Source organism: Barbus barbus, assembly GCF_936440315.1.
Source record: "Barbus barbus genome assembly, chromosome: 6".
Lineage (NCBI taxonomy): Eukaryota > Metazoa > Chordata > Actinopteri > Cypriniformes > Cyprinidae > Barbus > Barbus barbus.
In genome coordinates this window covers 32,914,374-32,927,292 of record NC_136734.1, presented here as the reverse complement: position 1 = coordinate 32,927,292, position 12,919 = coordinate 32,914,374, and the positions used below count along the sequence as shown (strand labels likewise).

The 12,919-nt window shown below is 39.1% G+C and overlaps 1 protein-coding gene across 1 annotated transcript in view; it reads left to right on the top strand.

Moving 5' to 3' along the window:
• LOC306871752 (putative voltage-dependent N-type calcium channel subunit alpha-1B) overlaps positions 1–12,919 on the top strand; it is a gene marked incomplete at its 5' end in the record, with an annotated part of 98,271 nt that overhangs the window by 27,308 nt on the left and 58,044 nt on the right. The gene's annotated exons all lie outside the window — the stretch shown is intronic.

Here is a 12,919-nt window from a genome sequence, read left to right as displayed (position 1 = left end):
AGACTTTTTATTCCCAGTTAAAATTGTTCTGTTCTGACCAAGAAGTGTCTACTTAGACAGAGTCCATCTGAGTGACATCTGTGTGACCAGTTTGCTTTTTTTTTTTATGAGGCGTTTAGTGGTGGGCAAATCTGAAATCGATGATACCACAGTAAAAGACTGATTGGAAACAAAGTGGTAGCACTTTCAAATAATGGCACAAAATATCCAAGAAAAGGTTGTATACATGACCAAAAAAACCTCTGTAGTCAAAAATTATAATTCTGTCATTAATTACTCACCCTCATGTTGTTCCAAACCCGTAAGACCTTCATTCATCTTCGGAACACAAATTAAGATATTTTTAATGAAATCTGAGAGCTCTTTGACTCTCCATAGACATCAATGCAACTGCAATGTTCCTAGGTCCAGAAACGTAGCAAGGACATCGGTAATCAACGTAATCAGCGCTGTTTATGTTCAGGATAAAACGTGCGCATGCTGAACGTAAACAACACTGATTATGTTTTTTACGTTCTGGGGTACTCTCCAAAATTGTGGAAGACGGTAACTCGGGGAGAAGAATTGTTGAATAAATTGTTATTATTGTTTTCTTTGCACACAAAGTATTCTCGTAATTTCGTAAAATTATGGTTGAACCACTGATGTGTAACGGGGCGAACAAGACGTGAGACGTGCGGATCCATTTGCAAGGTTTTATTCAAAGGCGAGGCCACAAAACAAGCAAGGTTCATGCAATGGCAAACAGGAACATCACAGGCAAGACAAAGAGTTATCCTAGGGCTAGCGCGGGTCGACGATCGGCGAACAATATCCAACAGGGCAAGGCAGAGAGATAATCCAGGTACACAAGCAATAGTCCAAGAGAGGTGCAAACAGAGTCCGAATCACTAGGAGAGTGATATACGCTGTACAGTACTCAGCAATGACAGAGAGGAAGTCCAAGGCTTATAAAGCGTGTGTGATTGTGGTCAGCTGTGTAATCAGAGCAATGTGAGATTGGCAACAGCTGTGTTTAGTCAGTGCAATGGATGATGGGAAATGCAGTCCAGAGGTGAAGTGCAACAGTAGTGTAGAGACTGGATACTGCCAGGGCGGAGCAGAAGATCTCCACGGCAGAACAGGAGGAGCACCAGACCTGAGCAGAAGACCACCACGGCGGAGCAGACGGAGCAGTAGACCACCACGGCGGAGCAGATGACCACCAGAGCCATACAGCTGACCTCCACGGTGGAGCAGACTCCCACCAGTGCGGAGAAGACAGGGCAAAACACCTCCACGACGGATCAGGAGAGCACCACGACGGATCAGAGGAGCACCACGGTGGAACAGGAGAACACCACGACGGATCAGGAACCCACAGCAGAGATTGGAGCCTAGGGAAAACTGAGACACACGAGACAGACATAGCATTTATGGTCTCAAGGACCTAGGCAGGGAACATAAATAGTTCATCTATAGTTTCCCCTGGTGACAATGGAGAGGGCAGGCACTTCAGTGACTGAAGTATGACAGACAGACAGGTCATAATTAAATGCATTGGTTGGAATGGGATTAGCAGATAGTTCACAATCATGGGCATCTGTAGTAGACAGTTCATTAATGGTCTCGTTTACAATGACAGGGTTAACAGGGAATACAGAGGGTTCATTAAAGTCTTCCATGGCAGTGATAGGGTTAACGGGACAGATATGGGGTGCATTTATATCAGGCTGAGAGTACATTGCTGGGCACCACCACCATACAAGGAGCTGAAGCGAGCACCGCCACTTCAGGAGGTTCTGCAGCATGTCACCACCTCTGAAGAAGCTGCAGCGAGTGCTATCGCTTTGGAGAACACAGCAGCGAGTGTCACTACCCCAAGAGGTTCTGCAGCATCAGCCGCCACTTCTGGAGACATCACTGTGGACGTCACCACCTCGGGCAGTTCTGTGGTGATGTACGCAGCCCAAATGCAACACAAAGCGATCCCCATCATGGGAAGCGTGTCGGACAGGGGAATTAGTGCAGGAGCAGGTGGGTTAAAGTAAGTGGGTTTGGGGATAGGGGTCGACCGATATGTGTTTTTCAGGGCCGATGCCGATACCGATTATTACAGACCAAGTAGACCGATAACCAATATATTGAACCGATATATATGTCTGGTGTAAAAATGAAAATGAATGTCAAAATTAAGAATAACAAGGTTCTGACAAAAATTGCCTTCCCTAGTGTTGGTTGCACTTCTTACTCTTGTCTTCCCCCATGCATCCATCTACAATAAGGGTAATATATAAAGAGAGAGTTAAAAGTGGGGCCACTGTATGCTTCATGATTAAGCCTATGAATACTAAATACTAAAGCTAAACAGCTTGGGGAAATTTAAGTATTTGGCTTCAATAATTTACATGTTAGAAATGTATGTGTAATAGCATAACCTCTCATAATTCTTCATTAATTATTTTTGGTTGACTAAATCATAACCTACAAGAGGGGACTATTCAATTCATCATCTAATGCACATCAATTGATTAATTTAAAAAGTGCAATGTATATAATAAGTGTAAATAATTTAATTTTCTTCATAGCTCCATTGTAGAAGTTGCGAAGAAGACCGCAACTATTTTAATGAAACTATAACACTAATAGCCTGTTATAGGCTCACTTGATTCAATAGCCTATTGAAATGTCCCAATTTCCGTCGTCATAATCTTGGCCTATGTGACAGTATCTTAATCTTGGCCTATGTGACTTTCCATTAGTTTTCATTTACAGTGCAGTGCAAATGAAGGCATAAAACATTAATTTAATTTATCTTTTAATCAAATGAGAGTTAAACTCAAATTTGGCAAACAAATGGGTTTACTATTAAAATTAAAACATGGAAGAAATAGCGTATTGTGTGATTGTTCTTTTAAACAAAAGTTGTAATAATTACAGTAGTATTAGTAAATAAACCGAACTTTTATTTTGACGGGTTGCCATGAGGACCTCTTAAGTTTCTGTAGCCTATTTATGATATGATGATCGTTTTACTCAAACGAAACAGTCAAATGCTCATGAAGTAACTCTCAGAGCAGTTCTGGGGATGATGTTCATATATTTATGTCCACATTTAGTGACATGGCAGATGCGGAAAACACCGAGAGCGTCGCGGATTGTAATTTATTGCAACTTGAGCAACGTCTGCTGCTGCCTTTGAGAGATAACTGATGCGTGATGAAGCAGCACCAGTTAGCAAGAGCTTTCGGTGTGAGAGTGCCTTTAGACTTCCACGTTGATTGGTCGGACTCCTGACTCTCAACAAATCAGATGCGCGGTGGGCGGAGACTGCTCTAGGCCACAGAGTGGTGAGTTCCGACAGGCTGCATCAGAGCCAAATAGCGCTTTTCAAAATTAAATAATTTTATCGGCACATCGTTTTTTGAAAATGACCGATACCGATTATCATAAAAATGCTTAATATCGGTGCCAATAATCGGCCAGGCCGATAATCGGTCGACCCCTATTTGGGGATACCAGCTGCGTGTGCAGGCAGCAGCGGTGCATTCCTCACACTGAAAACCAGACTGGGAAATCGAAGCACTGACCTTAAATATCTGGGTGTGATGGACAGGACGTCACAAGACTCTGGACGATCAGCTGTGATGAGATGTGGTTCTGGATGGTCAGCGGTGACGTGAAGAGACTCTGGAAGGTCGGCGGAGACGTGACTTGCCTTGTGAAGATTAATTGTGACGTGGTGTGACTCTGGATGACCAGCTGTGACGTGGTGTGACCCGGGATGACCAGCTGTGACGTGGTGTGACTCGGGATGACCAGCTGTGACGTGGTGTGACTCGGGATGACCAGCTGTGACGTGGTGTGACTCGGGATGACCAGCTGAGACGTGGTGTGACTCTGGATGACCAGCTGTGATGTGGTGTGACTCGGGATGACCAGCTGAGACGTGGTGTGACTCGGGATGACCAGCTGAGACGAGAAGAGATTCTGGAAGATCAGCGGAGACGTGACTTGACTCGTGGCGATCAACGGTGACTTGACTTATAACAATCAACGGTGGCTTGGCTTGACTCACGACGATCAACTGTGACTTGACTTGGTTCATTAACATTGACTCTGACTTTACTTAGATCTTTAAGATCAGCGGTGACTTGACTGAACTTTGGCAGATCATACGAGACATATACAGGCTCTGATGCAACAGCCGCGATGTTAATGGGTTCTGAGGCGACAGCAATGACATGATGGGGTGTTGTTGTGGCCGCCATTTTGTGAACGGGATCCGCTGTCACAGCCATTTTGTGAGCGTATTCTAACGCAGCTGCTATCTCGGTTCTTCCTCCGCAACACCCACAGTAAACAAAGAGCCAACAGTCAACAAAGCATAGCCCATAAACTGAGCGAGTGATGAACGCGGACCCTCACATCTAAGCTCAGATTGCAGTGGTTTATTAATGCCATCACAAAAAACTCATCAAACAGTTCAGTAGATCAGAGTAGTTTGCAATGGCTAAAAATTCACGGATATAGTTCTCCAGCGATCGCGAGCCTTGTTTAAGGGCTAACAAAATTCTTGCCGTGTCCATACCTGACCAGTGTTCCTTGGAAAAGCCGCTGGATCCTTGTGTGGCCGAGTATTCTGTAACGGGGCGAACAAGACGTGAGGATCCATTTGCAAGGCTTTATTCAAAGGGGAGGTCACAAAACAAGCAAGGTTCATGCAATGGCAAACAGGAACATTACAGGCAAGACAAAGAGTTATCCTAGGGCAAGTGTGGGTCGACGATCGGCGAACAATATCCAACAGGCCTAGGCAGAGAGATAATCCAGGTGCAGGGCAAGCCAAGGCAAGCGGGCTCCGTAGAGTAGCTATCGCTAGGAGAGAGGAAGTCCAAGGCTTATAAAGCGTGTGTTATCAGCTGTGTAATCAGAGCAATGTGAGATTGGTGACAGCTGTGTCGTCAGTGCAATGAATGATGGGAAATGCAGTCCAGAGGTGAAGTGCAAAAGTAGTGTAGTGCAAAAGTCAATGTGGTGAGCGAGTGACCTCTGGTGGTGAGTAAACAGAAGTTCATTGACCGGATTTGTGACACATGTCACATGGCCTATTTTATCAATGACCTTAATAATTTTATGGACCTTGGAACATTCCAGTTGCGTTGCTGTCTATGGAGGGTCAGAGAGCTCTCAGATTTCACCAAAAATATCTTAACTTGTGTTCCGAAGATGAACAAAAGCCTTATGGGTTTGGAACGAAATGAGGGTGAGTAATTAATGACAGAATTTTCATTTTTGGGTGAACTAACCCTTTAATGTGTAATTTTTGTCAATTAAGATTGTGACACCTGCTTTTAAATACTTCCTACGGCATTTTTGATATCAAATAAATGTAGCTTTGGTGAGCAAAAGAGACTTCTTTCAAAAACATTAAACAATTCTCCTGATCCCAAACTTTTGAACAACAGCATATCTCATAACAATGATTGCAAGCGTAACATATCAGTGTTTAATTATTTTAATATTTCAGTGTTTAATCAAAGGATGGCTCCATCTGTGGATATATCAATGGCTATTTTTTCTTTTGTAAACGTGTTTAGAGTTGACGCCGTCAGTTAAGTAGGGAGTTATTTCAGTTACTTCATTTCTGATCTGTAGGGGGCTCTGGTTCATCTTCCTTGCACTAGCATGAATAATCTCTATGTCTGGTTTTTTAATTACCTAGTGTCTTTCCTTCCTCTCACCAAGACCAAAAATATCATGATTAATCACAGTGTCATATGAAGCTATTAGTGTTGAATTTAGCCCTGTGGTTCTGCTGGATATATAGAATCTGTGAGTGGTCTGCTATCCATCATGAAGAAAGAGAATGTGAGTGTGTGTGTGTGTGTGTGTGTGTGTGTGTGTGTGTGTGACAGCAAGGTACTATTAATAGAAGATGTTTAGGAAGTGTTCGAAATGCAAATGTGGGACATATTTGATTGAGATGTTGAGAAGGAGATGAAGAAGCTGATCCATGTGGTGGCTTGTCTCATTTTCATGTCATTGCTTTAAAATCCTGAAGGCGTCTTGCTGATGGTTCTGGAAGTGCATGATTAAGGAAAAACACAAACTCTTACAGGAATCTGAATGTGTTGTATCCGTATAGTGACATGAGACTCATCCTCAAGGTTAGTGGAGGAAATCTAGACTTTATATATTACATATAGAGCGTACGTGAATAATTTGGAATGACTATTTTATATCTAGTATATATTATTTTCAGTATATTTCAAATATATAATTACCATGTATTTTATTAGCCCTTTTAAAAACGTATTTATTTTTTATTTATTTATTTATATGATGATTGGTTGCAGATTTTAAAAAGTACTTTTACAAAATCTGCTTTGTATGCCCAATTTGCAGTTAGCTTTGTCCTTAGATGGTATGGATAGTGTATATATTGGTTTCATTGAATAATAAAGCAGACATCTGGTTCTTGAAGTGGTAAGCAGCATTTGGAATGACAGGGATAAGATAGACGGATAGAGGCTAATGGTCCTGTGGTTAGCTAAGGGCTACTGCAACATGATACTGCACTAGCCTTTTGGAGGAGGCAGGTCTGCCGGGTCTATGTGTTGCCTTTTGATGGTTCAGTAGAGTAATGGGGAATATGCTTTAAAAAAAAAAGTCCATTCCACCAAAATTTGACAATTTCAAATGTGAAAGAGATCACAAACATACTCCATATAAACAAAGAAGTTTAGTTCAAGCCTTCTGAAGAGTGCTTCATGAACAGATTTAATTTAAGCTTTTGTTCATATGTAAACATTGGCCAATGCAAAGACATAGAGATCATCAAATATGGTAAACATGGAAGCTCAGCAGTGTTTGCTTGATGCACAAGGACAGTCCGTATTGGTTCTTGCTAATCAAGCAAGCATCAAGTTATTTTTTGGTTATGTGCCATGAAGTTCTGTCATCATTTACTCATATTCATGGTGTTCCAGATCTGTACTGTATCTTTTGTTATTCTTCTGTGGAACACAAAATGAGATATTTAGCAGGTTGTACAAATTTGTCCAAAGATTTGTCCAACTTTTACGCATATTGAAAGTGGAATGTCAAGCTTGAAGGATGACAAAAAAGCACAATAAGTGTAGTCCATAAAACTTGTGAGCTTATGTTTAAGCTGTACATTAGCATTGTTTGAAGAACAGACTTGGGATATTTCAGATAGTTCTGTATTTTTCTTTTGCTTTTCAAAGAGGAAAGTCAGTCATACAGATTTTAAAACCGTACATTGATACAATCCTAAAAACAGTGAGGCATGAACACAAATATACGCTTTTGTAAACCGAGAGAAAGCATGGTATGACTGTGCAGAAGATCTTTTTGTCGGATGAATTGATGACTAGATAAGGTGGAGGTGAGTCTCTAGGGAGTGCTTTAATGGTGTACTCACCATATATCTCATCTCCCTGTTCACATCTTCTCCAGGGACATTCCCTGACTGCTCTTTAACCTCAGTGGGCAGAGAGAGAGATGCACAGAAAGAAAAGAGAATATAAGAATACCTCTGCTTTGCTCTTAATGCAAAAATCACATCAATTTATATTTCTGTAACATCAAATCACTAAACAGTCACACACCCTCATTTTGCTAAGCAGATGATTGCATGAACATACTATTACTGTGCTAGTTCTTTTCAGGCACAACAAGTCCTCAGTCGTTCTTAAAGAGCAATTGTGCGTGCTAACGTCGTCCGTCTCCTCTCTAATTAGGTCTCCTCGTTACAGAGTCCAGGCTGAAAAGCAGAATATATGTATCAAATCAGTGGCTTCTCTCCGGAGATCAATATGCTTCCCCTCGGTTCCTCATTTTCTAATAGAGCTCTGATAGGCTCCAATCAGCGCGCAGCTCATTTGCAAGAGTAGCCAGAGAAATGGTGTAATATCTCTGGAATATTCAACTCAGACATCCAGTTATTTTTGGGGCATGTGCAATGAATTTTTCAGAACTCTCTGGTTATTTCATAACCACTTATGTTAATTTTACACACTACAGTTTTAGATCAGGGGCCAGATTCATGAAATATTCTTAAGAATAAAATTAGCTTCTTATTTTCTGACTGTAAAATAAATAAATAAAAAATGGAATTATATATACAGTCAAACCAAAAATTATTCAAACACAATTTTTTATATTTTTTTACTAGTGGGTGCAAAATTAAGCATTGCTTGGTAATTGGTTGACCTAAATTGGTATTTTCTACTTGTGTACTTAAATTTAACAGCTGGACATCTGACAGCTATTCAACCTAATTCATTACATACCTTTCTATCAAAGTTGTCTGACATAATCTAAATGAATTTGTTCTGACACAATTTAACTCTTGTCATATACCATTTTCTAAACTGTAGTGAATAAACTGTGATAATGTGAGAAATGTTGAAGGCATCTGAATACATTTTGGTTTGTATGTATATGTGTGTATATATATATATATAATTGAAGCAGGTATTTTGTTTCAATTTTCAAGTATTGCACTTTATTACAGACTAATATTTTATGCTAAAAACTTTTAACATTTTTTCAGATGCTTGTTGAATGTGGTCCTAAGTTTGAATCCAAGCACAGTAATGTTTTTCTGGTTTTCCCCATCACTCTTTGACTTTGTTTGTGTGACATTGTGTTATTTATGTCATATTGTGTATCTTTGTAGCACTCTAAACAGTAGCATCTACCAGGTGGCCGTGTGTGACGCTGTACAGTCACTCAGCTGACAGGGTGATCTGTGTGGTATACGGTGACCATGTTCCCTGGCATTCAGCATTGTTAGTATGATAGCCCTATTGATCAATCTGCTGTTAAATGTTTAAAAATAGCCCCGCAGGGAGCAAAGATGGATTATGTTTGGATCCATAGGAGTGTGCCAAGTCCTGTCTGATCTTGTGGTTTACTGGAAGAACATTCACTTATAAAACAAACCCCTTCATTCGTACTGCACTCAATCTCCCAGTGAAATTTATTTATTTTTTAGCGCTTTGCCGATTTCTCTTCTAGTTTGCATTATTTAATAAGCCACCATTTTGGACAAGGTAGTAAAATAGTCATTTTGTTTTGTAGTTTTGGCATCAGACAGAATGTAGATTGTTTTATAGTCTGTTGCAATTATGAGCGTAATGACCGCTGGATGGCTGCTCCCTTGAGCAATAGCACACTGTTTCTCTGTTTCTCTCCTCCTGTAAGATGACATCCTCCTTAAGTGTTCTTCTGCACACTGGGCTTTCAGTCCTCCGGGGTCCTTGATGAGAGGTCTAATGACAGATGAATGTTCCTAGATTTTGCCATCCAGACCTTGGCTCTCATAGAGATAATCTGATTATCCCAGACACTAGAAATTTGCGTCAGTGGAAAATTAGAGGCTAGTATCCGTTCTTCCTCATCCTCTGTACTCGTCAATTGTCTGTAGACATACTGTATAAGCAGCTCTGTTCCAAAACTTCATCACTTCCTGCCTACGTAGTCAGCTACCTTCTAAAAGAGCGTCTTAAAAATGAAAAATTACTGCAATTTATATACAGTAAGCAGAAAGTAAGTACACCCCACCAATTGCATTCTGCACAGGATATTTGATTTTAAATTGATTTCAAAGGTTTGGTGTTAGCATGTTGTTAAGCTAATGATGTGATTATTCTAAGCATCAAAATGCATAGTCAAATACTGAGTAAAATAATACATATTTACATACACAGACTGTTATATTGATTCAGCACTCAATGACATATACATAGATTTGGTCAGTGAAAAGCAAACAAAAAAACAAATCATACATTTATTCAGCAAGGATGCATTAAAGTGATCAAAGGACATTTTTAATGTAACAGAAATGTATGATTTCAAATAAATGCTGTTCTTTTGAGCTTTCGGTTCATGGAAAGAAAGAGAAGGAAATATATTAAGATTTCTACAAAAATATTAAGTACCTGTTTTCAATATCGATAATAAGAAAACATATTTTTGAGTACCAAATCATCATATTAGAATGAAAGATCATGTGACACTGAAGACTAGTAATGGCAACTGAAAATTTAGCTTTTAAAATTACATTTTCAAATATAATATTTTAAACTATTATTGTTTTTACTGTATTTTAGCCAATATGATAGCATATGTTTAATGACATTTTTGTTTTATGCATTTATTTATTTTGCTTAGCAAAATTTCCAATCGTGTGAAATTCTTATTGAAAATCCTGGGTTTCCCTTGTGAAAATTTGCATAACAATGTTATTAGTGTAATTAGTGTTAAGGGTAAGAAATAGACATTAATAGAAACAATAATGCCAACTAAGAGAAAGATTTTGCTCAATTGATTTGTCCCTTTAGGCTCTGCAGTGTCTCATTAATGACAGTGCTGTCATAGGAAATGAATCAAATCTCTAATTGTCTTTAGTGGGCTGAGAAGCACACTCACAGGAATTTGATTACAGCCTCTGTGTTCATATGCTGTCTCTGAATTTATTATAGGCCATTCTCGTTGATTTTTGTTTTATTTCCACGTAAATGTCTGAAAAAGTGTGTAAAGGATAGAGGAGCCCCATAGTATTAGCTACTAGCCATTTTGCAAATGTATTTTGTATTTTTTACAGTGAACGGTGAAAGAACAGTTGTGATTTTTCCACATGACAAATAGTTGAATATGTCAACAAACACAACAACAGCATAAATGTAGGCAGCAAAACAATAAATAGTAACATAGCTTTATTTATTCATGCCCCAGTGCATTGCTGAGAACTCGATTACCACATTTATCACAGTTTTATTATCCACAGATTCCACATCTTGCTTAGATATGATCACATTTCACAGATATTCAGATTTTTTTGTGCTTCAAGTTTATGAGCAGGGTCTATTCAAATATATTTGCTGTACCTGTTATATACGGTTCTGTCACAATTACAATAATTTGCAATGTACATATTTATGCACATAGTAAAGAAGTAGCTGACATAAGGGGTTATATTCCATATAAAGATTCTTTAAATTTTTTAATCATTAGCCAATGCATAGATTTTTATGACCTCATATTAATTGAGAAAGTATATTGAAGTTACCGTACAGTATATGCTGCTTTTCCTTTACTATGCGTGAGAGAAAGTGTGGTTTTTAGGTCAACTAACCCGTTAAGATTTGTGTTAATGCTGGGCAGTATATAGAGTTTGTACAATATATATTGATGTATTTTTTTACAGATGATATGGAATGAGGCAATACTGTTTATATCAATATAGACCTACAGTAGTTTAATACGAGTGCAGAATAGAGGGAGACAATGCAAATGAGCTGCTGCGGAGAAAGTGCATAACCTAATTTGAGACCTGATTTATGTTAAGAGTTTTAGTATTTTGAGCTAACCCCCCCCCCCCCCCCCCCCTTCACTTCTTGTCTCCTCTACACTGTCCTAAACGCCAAAAATAAGTCTTTAGTTTAGTGAATGTAACTTATGCTTTAAAAAGCATTATTTTTGCTTTTAGATTGATTTTAACCCTGTTTGCACATAATATATAGCATAGACCACATGGTTACATTCACTATATTTGTTTTTAATATGAACATTGTCTGCATTGGACAGTATGCATGTTGTATACCATCTGGTAATTTTTTTTTTTTTTTTTTTTTTTTTTTTGACCATATTGCCCAGCCCTAATTTGTGTATTGTTTGTCATTTTAAGAGCAGATGTATTCACATCTCACAAAATGTGGTAAGGAAGCTGGAATGGAAGCACCAGATAATTGGCCCAGGTTAAATTGTTAACCATTTTATACTGTCTCTCATGTCTGCTTAGCAGATGCTCTTGTCATTGCTGTGGTAATATTGTGAAGACTGTATTCAGCATTCATTCAATCCCCATATCTCTCGAGAGAACACAAACCTGTGATGCAAGGGCTACAGAAAACATCTAACCCACCAGACCACTGAGACAATGTCATGCATTTTGGCTAATGAACACATATTCATTTAGTATGTCAAGATAATTTTCAGGCTTTAGAGGAAGTGTAGGTGATCCACCATTGATTCTCCTGCCCTCTGAATGAGATGAAATTGTTTCAGTGCCGTCTCCTTTTTTCATGATGTCAGATGGCGTTCATCCAGTTTTAAAAGATGAATCACTACAATTCATTTCAGACCACAAGGATGGCGATATTTGGCAACCCACCCTGCACTGGACTTGGTTTAGAATCCAGTGCAGGGTGGATACTTTACAAGTACTCTTGGGTGGATACTTTAACAAATATCTCTTGTTTAGTTAAAGAGATACTATTGTACTGTCATCTTTCATTCGAATGCATGAAACAGTAACCGATATAGACTTTAGCAGTAATAAATAAATTATCATTACGAAAAAGTCACTCACACAAATTCCCTACAGTGCTGTAATAAATTTAATACTCAGAGGAGTGGAGATGCAACAATGGAATTTGGCTCTGACTGCTTTACTGGCCTTGCCAAAAATGCAATTTTAAAGCTAAAGCGAGAGAGATAAAGGGACAGAGCAAGGCACGGCGAGCCGGTTGCCTTAGAAACAGCTGTGTAAGAGAGTAGAGGGGGTTTAAGGATCTGTATGCGTCTACTGAATCAGCATTCTCCATGATCCCCTAACAATTACAGACAATATGTTTAAGCAATTTGCGAATAAATGGGCGCTAGGAGAAATCGGTGTTGTATATGCTGGTGAATCAAAGAGAAACTCTGTCAGTGTCACTCACTAGTCTAAAACCATCTTCTTTACAGAGCGATGACCAGTAGATTGCATTTCACATTCTTTTTTACCCTTGCAAAGACCCTGGGATCTCTTCAAAAAGCAATTACTTGAACAATAAGAAGGATTATGGCTGTATAGATATGGATGTGTTATTGTGAATGTCTTATAGGGATTATTACAGGGCTGCTA